Source organism: Rhipicephalus sanguineus, chromosome 5 (genome assembly GCF_013339695.2).
Source record: "Rhipicephalus sanguineus isolate Rsan-2018 chromosome 5, BIME_Rsan_1.4, whole genome shotgun sequence".
Classification (NCBI taxonomy): Eukaryota; Metazoa; Arthropoda; class Arachnida; order Ixodida; family Ixodidae; genus Rhipicephalus; species Rhipicephalus sanguineus.
In genome coordinates, this window is record NC_051180.1 from 65,586,664 (window position 1) to 65,597,318 (window position 10,655).

Genomic DNA, 10,655 nt, shown 5'->3' on the forward strand with positions numbered 1-10,655 from the left:
CTTCGTGCGCTGTTCCGCTGTTTACGTTCGCTTTTTGCCTGTCTCAAGCTTCAGATGAATTACGAAAACAGCATCGATAATGTTCCTAGTAAAACGACAAAGAGTTATATGCATTTTTTCTTCACAGTCCTCAACGGTGCCCGCGCGCCGTCGTGCACACTTTGAAAGCGGTGACCAGGTTTGTTGTTGTGCCGCGCTGCTAACTTCGGGGATGGGTCTGATTCCCGACCACAGCAGCCGCATTCTGACGGGTGTGAAAAGCAACATTCCTCTGCTTAGATACAGGAGCACGATAAAGAATTCGTGGCGGTCAAAATTAATCTGCAGCGTGTCTCACAATCATATCGTAGCCTTGACACGCCAGACACCTTATTCACATTATTAGGTTGCGTTGTTAACAGGCGATTCCTTTAAAAAATATGATGGCTTAGCCTCCACAAGTGTTATTTGCATCGGACGCATCCGCGATCGGCGGACAGCGTTCTTGCCGGTGTGCCAAGCCCCGCGCACGATTAGGAAAGCGCATCGCAAAATATCTCGAAAGCGCTCGCCCGAGAATACAGCCGCAGTTTTGTTTGATTTTCTTCTGTACTCGCTCACTCATCATGTTGTTTAGTTTCACGGCTTTCTCGCAATAATTTCGGGGCTTCATTTCACAACATAAGAAAGTTGAGGTTAATTGCGGAAACTCCTTATTGCTGTCAGATTGTGTCTTCATGCAGCATCGTAGCAACGGCGCTGTTACCCTTGTATAAGTACTATAGTTTAGATAGCCAGCTCAGAAATTATTTTTTTTTTTTGCATTTAATATACCCCTGAGCATCACGAACCTTTATGTGGACATGACGTGCGAGACCATTGACTCATTAAGGCAAAGGACGTTCAATTAATACGTGGGCCACATTACTGAGAGTAACATCGAAACAGTTCAAAACGCTCATTTAGACTTTCAGGTGTTCGTTTTGCAGACGATTGTTATCAACAGTGCTCCCACGAGAATTTATCATTACCGCTCGTGACCCGGCGGTTGATCGGACCAGCAGTTCATGCCAATCACGGTACACGGCCACATAATCCCAGACGAGTGTTGAGAAGAAATGTTTACATAATCCAAGTATACTAACACCTCAGAATTTCCGAAACCATTGTGTGCGTGGCAATAATATTTTGTTTAATTTCCCGGATGTATTAAGTGATTATTTACGATAGACAGATTCATCTAAAGTCTTCTGTAACAGAAAGGGCAATTCTGTCAAATCATCTAGATAATCTGCAAAGGCATACATAACCTGTACGATAAGCCGCAATGTAGTTAGTGAATTGAAAACGTCCTAATTCAATTTGTAATCTTCGGGACGCGTGTTCTAACCGTGGAGTCTACGTCAAGTTGTAATGAAGTTAGAACCATTAGCGTAAATTTTTTTAGCACCGATGTCTTGCAGCACGCGGTGAAAACAACGAATGTCTTGCTCTCGTGCATCACCATTTTCACGGTGAAGCTTCCGTTTTGGCGGGAATTCGCCCATTATAAGCTATATTATCCAAACTTTCTACAGCTTACTAAACTTTCGCTAGTAGTGCAAACTTCTACCTTCTCTCTTGGGAGATTTGCATCCCAAGAATGAGCAGTAATCACCACCGTATCGCGAAAGAGCGGGTACGCGGCGGGCGCGGCGGGCGCAGAAAAAGGCGATCCTCGGCCGTGGCGCAAGCGAGTCCTTGCCGTGACGTCCGATCACCGCGACTGCCGCGCCGCCAGTGTTCGTTCTCGGGGCTAATAGCTTCAGCTTGCGAAGTTTAAGTAATGAAGCGGAATTTGAAGAATGAAAAAGTCGGTTCTATTGTTCGCGTGCAAGGGTGATGATGCTACAGCGACTGATGCCCTAAAGCTTAAAGGAAAGGGTGGTATGTTACACGTAGTCTTGTTTTGGCAAGCTTCAGAAAACAGCCATATATTAAATACAGATGTGGTATCTCACCTTTAACAGCATTCGCTTCTTCCTACATCTAAACTTGCTGATTTTATTTATTTATTATTTAAACAAATAATAAAATAATAATTAATAATTTCACCTCACGTACATGGAGGCAACGTCAAGCGCAAACTTCTAGTGACCACGGGAAAGCGTGGCAAACTGCATCGCTGTGCCTTTTCATGGTTTTAGGGCTAAGTTCGAGAGCGTGTACAGCACCAACGCGTCCTTTTCTACCTGCTCGTTCGCTCGCTTCAACTGTGCGCTTATCGGAACGCAGGAGACAGCGCAAGGTGCCGCATCAATAGTCCGTGTGGAAGCGCGGAGGGATGATATCGTGGCGAAAACAGCATAATTGTACAAACGAGCTACTTCCATCGTCATGTCACGGCTCGGGCGCTTTCACAGCGAATGCAGAATGCATGGCATATAGCACGGGACATAGCGCAGCTGGGGATACATTGCTGATCGCCCGCTTCCGGTACGGTAGGCACCGGGTTCCATTCCCCGTGTCGACCGGAAACAAACTGGTTTTTCCTAATGGACAGAGGAGTACACCGACCTGGAGCTCGGTAGTTCTTGGGTGCTCACCCTCAATTGTGGCTCCATGAGACTCTGTAAAGGCATCTGAGTGCACCTTAATCCACTATAGCCTTGGTGAAATGGTGAAGCATTCGCTAAGGCTGTGGGAGGCGGAGAATTGCTGCCGCCAGGTGCCTACCAGTAAAATAGATACAAGCGTGCCTCCGGCCTGGTGCTCGGCAGAACGAAGTACATATTTGCTTGGAGTTAAGGCACCCACCGCGTGGGAAGTTGGCGGCGTGCGACCGCCGGCCTTAAAAATAAGGGCAGCTTCTTTTTCTTTTTTTATGTTTCTTGACAAATTTCATGTGGTAGCGTAAGTATGCCGACACCCAGCCGTGACACACTTCCTTAACCGAAATTAATTTGAAATCACGCATACCGTTCACACAAATTAATTCATCGAAACGCTAACTGATACATCCTCATGTCTCTCGACGTCACTTCAGCGGCGTCCAGCATACACATCCTCGAGCTGTCGATGCCCAAGTGAGTACAGAACTGCACCCAGGACTCCGTGGCTCTGGACTGCGTGTACAACACAAAACCGCCAGGACGAGCGCCTTGTGATCAAGTGGTTGCTCAACGACGACCCGCACACCATCTACCAGTGGATCCCAGAGCTCAAGTGGTTCGTGTCCAGTCTCCTCAAGGACCGCATCAACCTGGACTGCTCGCTCACCAACGGAAATAGATTCACCAAGTTCCGCGCGCTCAACGGGGTGCGGCCAACCACTGAGCGGCCGCTACTCCTGCCACGTCATGTTGTTCGCAGGACAAGACTCCGAGTCCAAGCTCATGTTCTTCTACAGTAAGGTCGGGACTAGGATTGAACGCAGCTTACGTTCCCCATTGAAATAATAATAGTTGTTCTACTTTAAGCCCGAAAACTACATATTGATATGATAGACAGCGCAGTGCAGGGCTCCACAAATATCGACCACCTGGGGTTGTTTAATGCACACGTAAATCTAGGTGCACAGGCCTCTACCATTTCGCGTCAAACGAAACACGGCCGCCGCGGCCGGGAGATTCTATCCCGCGACCTTCGGGTCAGTAGTCGGGCACCATAACCACTAGGCCACGGCAGCGGGTATTCCCACTGCAACTAACGTCTAACAATCAGCACAGGCGTGCTTTAAAGAGCGTCCAATCATAATTCATGAGGTGAGCTGCGTGCTGCCTAGCTGACTACGCTAATTGAAGAATGGATCGAGGACCCCGTGTATGTGAGGCACAACCATACGGAGCCTAGAGAAAATATCCTAGTTGGCCTTCCTTGGCTTCAAATGATGTGCTGTGATTTGCAAAACACGGTGTATAGTAGCACTATATTTATATTAAAAAACATGGTAAGGTAGACTACGTTAGAGCCGGCTTCCAAACATTGTGGTGTTGGGAAGCCAGCTTTAAGGAAGACACAAAAACAAAAAAACGCCAGGCCTGTGCGGAAAGCGCAGCACAGTCGCAGCGAAAGCTGGAAGAGCGGCATTTCTAGAGCCCGTACACTAACAACGTGCCCACTACGCCACAAATCATAATTTTTGTGCAGTTGGGAAGTACCCACCACGACATTATTCGTCATTCTGCGGAGAAGCGAGGTATTATCTGTAAGGCATTATGTGCACTTTGTTGATGCGACGGTTGATGACGATGAAGAATCATGGCTGTACCCTTTGTAATGGGTTGGAAGATTTAAACGACCCACTATAGTTACGTAATTCGCATTGTGTGACGTCCGGTTGTTATTTAATTTTCCCACCACGCTCTATAATATACGTTAACGTGAGAAAGAGAGAGGGAATTAACTTTATTAAGACCCTGAGGAAATGGATAATAGGAGCCTTACGGGCTTCCTTGGCAACTAATAGAAGTGCACTTGCGAGGAACCCACTACGCTATAAATCATCATAATTTTTTTGAAGTAGGGAAGCAGCCACTATACAACTTTTCGTCATTCTGCGGAGAACCGTGGTACCCGCTTAACACCTGCAAGGCACTATGTGCACTTTGTTGATGCTGTGGCTGATGGCGATGGAGAATTATGGCAGAGCCCTTTGTAATGTTTTGGAAGCATTCAACAACACCTCGTTGCGTAATTAGCATTGTGTGAGACTTGGTTACAGAATTCGCGTTGTGTGACGCCTGCTTGTGATCTTGCTCTTCTACCACACTACATTAGAAAGGAAAATGTGGTTCTTTCCCGACATGAAGCCTGTATAGGGTCTTTTTGCAAAGCAGTTTCAAGCACCGGCACGGCTCTGAGGTAGAATACTGGGCTCCACGCAGAGGGCCCACGTTCGAACCTCGTTCCATCCCGGATATTTTTTCTCATTTAGTTTTTTTTCTTATGTCGCGCGATAGTAGTTACGGACACCGGCGGCGGCGGCGGCGGACAACTACGGCGCCAAAGAACAGCCCTTGTTATCTGATAACAGCTTTCGCTGTAAAAAGTGAGCCAGTAGTTTAAGAATGCCCGATTTTGACTACGTGCTTGACACCTGCGATTAAGAATGCAGGTGCGAAAGATTTATTAGGTCAATTGGTGAGTCTTGTAACGGTGGTGGCATATGAATAAAGAAAAGTAGGCTGACATTTAAACAAAGTATCTTGAGGGCGAACATTAATATGATCATTATTGCTATCACATTTCCCAGGTGTTTTCACCTTTTTGGCAGCCATTTTGTGCCGACAACTTCTTTACCTTAGCTGATCAGGCTGAATGATTCTATAGCATACACCTCTTAAACAAGCCATGCGATCTTGTTGCTACAACTTTTAACGTATTGACAACGTCAAATCAAGTGGTTCCACACGACTGTTGACAACATAAAAAGTTGCGTAGCACCACACGACTATGATGTGAATAATTCTTTAACTTCAGAATAGAACGCCTGCACTTGGTCAAGATAGGTCGATGCAAATGATCATTGACCGGATTTACGTATGTCTTATAAAAAAGAAAAAGAGAGGTATGATGATCACGCAGTGCATCTAATTTATTGAAGTAAAAGTGATATAGTAAAGCCATCGATACATATTCTATTTTCAAGTAAACAAAAATTTTTCTCGAAGGATTGTCAGATAATTTTTGCGATTAACTGCACGAAAATTCAAAGATGTTCAAAACGAAAACTGAAACAAGAAGAGGAGCCCAGAGGAGTGTTAGGCTGGGTTAAGTTGTTTATCTGTAACATAGCAAGGAACATAGGCGACGGGTCACCTTATACAAGTCGGGCAGACGTGTTGCCTACTGAATGGTTTAATATATGATTTCCGGGTGTTACGCCAAAACAACGATATGATGTTCTGGTGTTCTTTAACATGTTTTGACACGGCCCTCTAGCATTTTGACTCCATCGAAAATGCGACCGCCGCAGCCGGAATCGAACCCGCGACTTTCAGGATGGCAGGCGATTACCGTAGCCTCTAAACCACTGTTGCGGACAGACTGATTGGTTTATACACGTAATAATAATATACGGATGAAACGTATCGTGTAACTTTAAGCGAAAAATAAAGATATTCTTAATGATTCCGTACTCTTTACATCAATTTCCCCGTTGGCTGCATTGCTCGCTTTGTAAACAAGGGCCTAAGTGGACGATGTACGTCGTCTCCGAAGAAAAAGAAGGCTCATCTGGTGCTTTCAACGGTGTTACGCAAACGAGCCGGGGAGAACATTCTTGCGCTGTTCATTAGTGGTGAGACACCCACTGCAACTGGTATGTGTCGACGTAAAATATGGGCACTCCGTTCGCGAAGTCAGCACGTGATCACCATAAAAAAGAAAAAAAAAGGAAACTACAGCGGAAGTGAGTTCATATTACTGCGGCTGCACCCGCGGGCAATGCCAGTGCTGCAAGAGTAGCAGTGCCCGAGGGGAGACGCGTCACTGTGTTGCTTCACAAGCTCGGCAAAACCGCATGCCGGAAACGGCGTCCATTACTCATTGTTACTCCGTCAGAGACAGCGACCAGACACCACGACATCATCAGCAGTCGTGAAACAGGGACCCGCAAATCGAGCATGAGTTATCACCGGGGCTCTTTGGGCGCTGCGACAAAGCGCCATCTATGCAATACACGGGGACCCATTAGGCTGAAAGTAACACTGGGGATAGAATAAGATGGCTAGCACTCCTTCGTTGATTTGTTTTGCTTGTTCAGAGAAAATTGCTCTCGAAGTTTACATTACCCTTCGCGTCCTAACTCTACAGTTTCTCTGTTCTGACAAGTTCTTTTTCTTGCGTGAAATTTCTACAATTATTAGGAATCTTTGCGTGAGCGTCCTTTTCTATACGTGCTCCCCTTCGAACAACCTTTCTGAGTCGTGTTACCTTTATACAGGAAACGAGGTAAGAACGCGTACAAAGATTATAGCGCACAAACCTTGCGGTGATGTTTTTCAGTTCTTATCTTTACCATTGCTGCCTTTCTAGTGCTTTATACGTGTCATAAATTGTAAAAAAAAGGAAATCACGAGAAAAGTTTAATGATTATAAAGTGCTTCATTCTTGAGTGACATCTTCAGAATACACGAGGGGCGCCCTCACTGACTACCCTTAAAGTGAGTTGAACAGTATTTGTTGAACTAAAAATAAGAGAAGCAAAAAATACACAAGGGACACATTGGCAGCTGTATCGCCTGAAATATTGAAAAATATAATCGACATATAAAAGAGACTAGATTTATGCAACTACGTTCTGATATTTCGAGCAGATAACGCCAGGATAATACACAATTCGTCTATCTCGAGTGCGATGCAGCCCGCCGTTGTAGTTAGCGGCTTACGTGTTGTGCCGCTAACGTCGATAACGACATGAAAAAACTGAGCTGCGTATTTGGACGCTGTAGCTGCTGGACAAATAATAGCTGAGGTGTACGTAAAACTAACGTATTGCTCTGCTTGTATCGTAACTATCTTGGAAAACTTCCGTATTGGCACGAATTTTAAACACAATTTACAAAAAGGTAAGACAGTTGCAAGTAAGCGCCGTGTAGTTCCGTACAATATTGCTATCGCCACCATACGCGAATCTGATTCAATTTGGGTAGAGGATAGCGAACAGCTGTAGCCTTCTTGATATGCATTCCAATACGAAAATAACAAAAAAAAATGCTCATCTCATGCTCCATTTACCTGTCCACATTAAAACTTCAGATATTACCTAGATGACCTTTCAATTATCATGGGAACCGATCATACTAATAGCCATCGAAATTAGTTAATGATAGTCGAAGCTTCGTTATTACCACCGTATAGTCCTCTGGCCGCTCATTCGCACAAAATCAAATACGAGCAGGCCATACTGCCATACATTTCGTGCGAACTTTTCTCCCCTCTACTCTTCCGCCATTGCCATGCAAGAAATGGCGCGCGGGGTAATTAGTAGCAACAGCCAGTATTCTAAAGAAGCCCGTTAAGTGGGGTGGTAACTCTGGCTGCCGATTCTCGATGGCTTGTTAGCAATGCGTCCAAAGTCCAAGAGAGGGTAATGAGAAAAAGGGCCGGGCCCCACAGAGCTGGCCTCACCAACCCTCTTTGCCTAAACTGCAAGCCTCGGCACTGAAAAGATGAAAGGGAGGGGAGGCTGAAAGGTGGATGAAAGAAGCATCTGCGTTCGTACATAATTTCCAGCGCATCGTGGCGCGGAAGAAAGTAACCTTCGATGCACCTGTCATTACTAATTTCGGCCCGTAATGAACTTTTTCTCCCGCTTAACGATATTACGTATGGCTTAGCGACGCTGGCGTCCACGTGCGTCGAAGCAAAGGCTGAGGTACGATCAAGTCTCCGAAGTTTGCTGCGGCAATCCTCAACTTATTGCTAATCGGTGATTGCCGTATAAATCATGGAGCATTTGGGAAACATTTTTAATGCCGCTTCGGTCTTGAGATGACGCTTGGGAAAGTCGTTTGCTGAATCCTCAGGTTTTTGAAAAAGAAACACTTGAATTGGGTTTGGAGGGGGATGAGCACCGAACTTGAACCGTTAGCGCAATAACGTTTCAGGGTTGAAATGTTCATGAAGTAATTATCGATTAAGACATCCGCGTGGGAAAACATGTACTTTATGCATTAATATTGTCCGTATATGAGAGGAACCAAGCATCATGGGACGAGAAAATGAGATTTAATTAAAAAAGAACAGTCCTGTTCATATGTCCAACAGCTGAATTCAAGTACCTGATTAGCTTAGCGGGGTCATGCTATTCACAGAGGAAGTATGCTTCGAATTACTGCGGACTGTACACCGCGTACTGTGCACGGTGCATCATTGCTCGTAAACACATTAGGTTTGGCGAGAAAAAAAAATAAATATGGGCATGTTAGCAACATGTCCGGGATTTGAGTAGAACAAGTTGTTGAGTGGCACCTTAACAAAATCTTGTGTTTCTAATCACTAATATGAAAGAATAAGATGGCATGTCGTAAAAAGCGATAAAAATGTGCAAGATACACTTTCTCAGCCAATGTTGTCACTTGAAATTTCGCTCACCAGTTCGGCACGTCCGAAAACAAAGGCTGTATCGAATAAGGCATGTAGGTCTGTGTGGGCCGGACATTCTTCAGGAAGTCCTGTAAACAGAGCACTGCGATCTAGTCAACTTCTAGTCATGGTTCAGTGTCTCTTACGTGCAAATCAACAGGCCCATGGTTCACGGGATGCTGTCAGGCTGGTTGACATGTAAAATTTCTGTAGCGCATTCTGATTTGTTTCAAACCGAATTCAAGAAACGCCACAACAGGTCGCCGCAGAATCAAGAGACAAAAATTGAAAGTCAGTGGTCTACGAGCGCCAAAGGCCATTTTTAATAAACTATTACCCACCGCGGTGGTATAGAGGTTACGGTGCGTCACAGCTGTCCCGAAATTCGCGGGGTCGAATCCTGCCCCGGAGGAAGCATTCCGATGGAGGCAAAGTGCTAGATGTCCGTGCGCTTGGACTCAGGCTCACATTAATGAACCCCACGTGGCCGAATCTTCCGGGGCCCTCCACTAAGGCGTCTCTCAGAATCATATCCAGGTTTTGCGATGTAAAGCCCCCAAAATTGCTATTATTGATATACTACAGGGGAAGTCTTCGTCGAAACAGCATTACTACATTACTACAAAAATAGGTGGCATGCGTATCGTCGTGATTTGTTGTCCTCTGAGTTTTACGCTGTTTAGATATTTTTCCCCAAGCGACCAAGCTTCGTTGAACCTTCGCGCTTTGCCTACTGTTTGCCTACTGGTTTGCCTACTGTTTTTTTTTTTCTCGCCTGCGACTCCTCCCAAGTAGTTTGACTTCACCTACGAGCGCGTGTCGGCGCACCTGACGAACCTGTTGTGCGAGGCGGATGGCGTGTTCCCACAGCCGACGCTGTTCCTCTACCAGAGCGGCGGCCGGGACCCCGTGTCACGAACAGAGGCGTAGCCAGAAATTTTTTTCGGGGGGGGGGGGGTAGGGGGTTCAACCATACTTTATGTATGTTCGTGCGTGCGTTTGTATGTGTGCGTGTATATATACGCAAGCAAAACTGAAAAATTTCGGGGGGGTTTGAAGCCCCCAACCCCGCCCCCCCCTGGCTACGCCCCTGGAAACGAACGACTGTGCGCGTAACAGTGGCCGTTTCAAAATATCCTAGAATACCTACTGCAAGTACAGTTGCGAGGGGCCGACTACGCCATAATTATTCCTTTTGCGAATCAGAGAAGGGGGCACTGCGCGTCTGTAAACCAACACTCATAGTGTTTTTTTTTTTGTTCAAAAAAAAAGTCACAGTTTCGCCACAAGGCCGAAGCAATGAATGCGATAGCAAGAAACTAATCCTTATGAAGTGAGGCTCGCCAACGGATACTCTCAGTTTGAACAGCGCTCCTGTTGCAAAGGCGGCCGAAGCAGCGAAGGAAACTAGCGTGCTTCAAGTGTCGAGCTGTGACACTTGATAGTTCGCGCTCATCTTCTGTTTGTTCGTTTAGCGGCGTCCCTTGAGCTCGAGTGGCTTTCGTACGCTCCGTAACATGAGCGCGGACATCACGGTGAAAGCGTGAAACGTCCCTCTTCCCTTCAGCACAAGAAAACCGCGCGAGCAGACAGCGGAATGGCAAGGT

At 46.0% G+C, this 10,655-nt stretch overlaps 1 pseudogene; it reads left to right on the plus strand.

The window, feature by feature from the left end:
• Positions 1–2,982: 2,982 nt before the first annotated feature.
• On the plus strand, positions 2,983–9,978 carry LOC119394696 (uncharacterized; annotated as a pseudogene).
• The last annotated feature ends 677 nt before the right edge of the window (positions 9,979–10,655 follow it).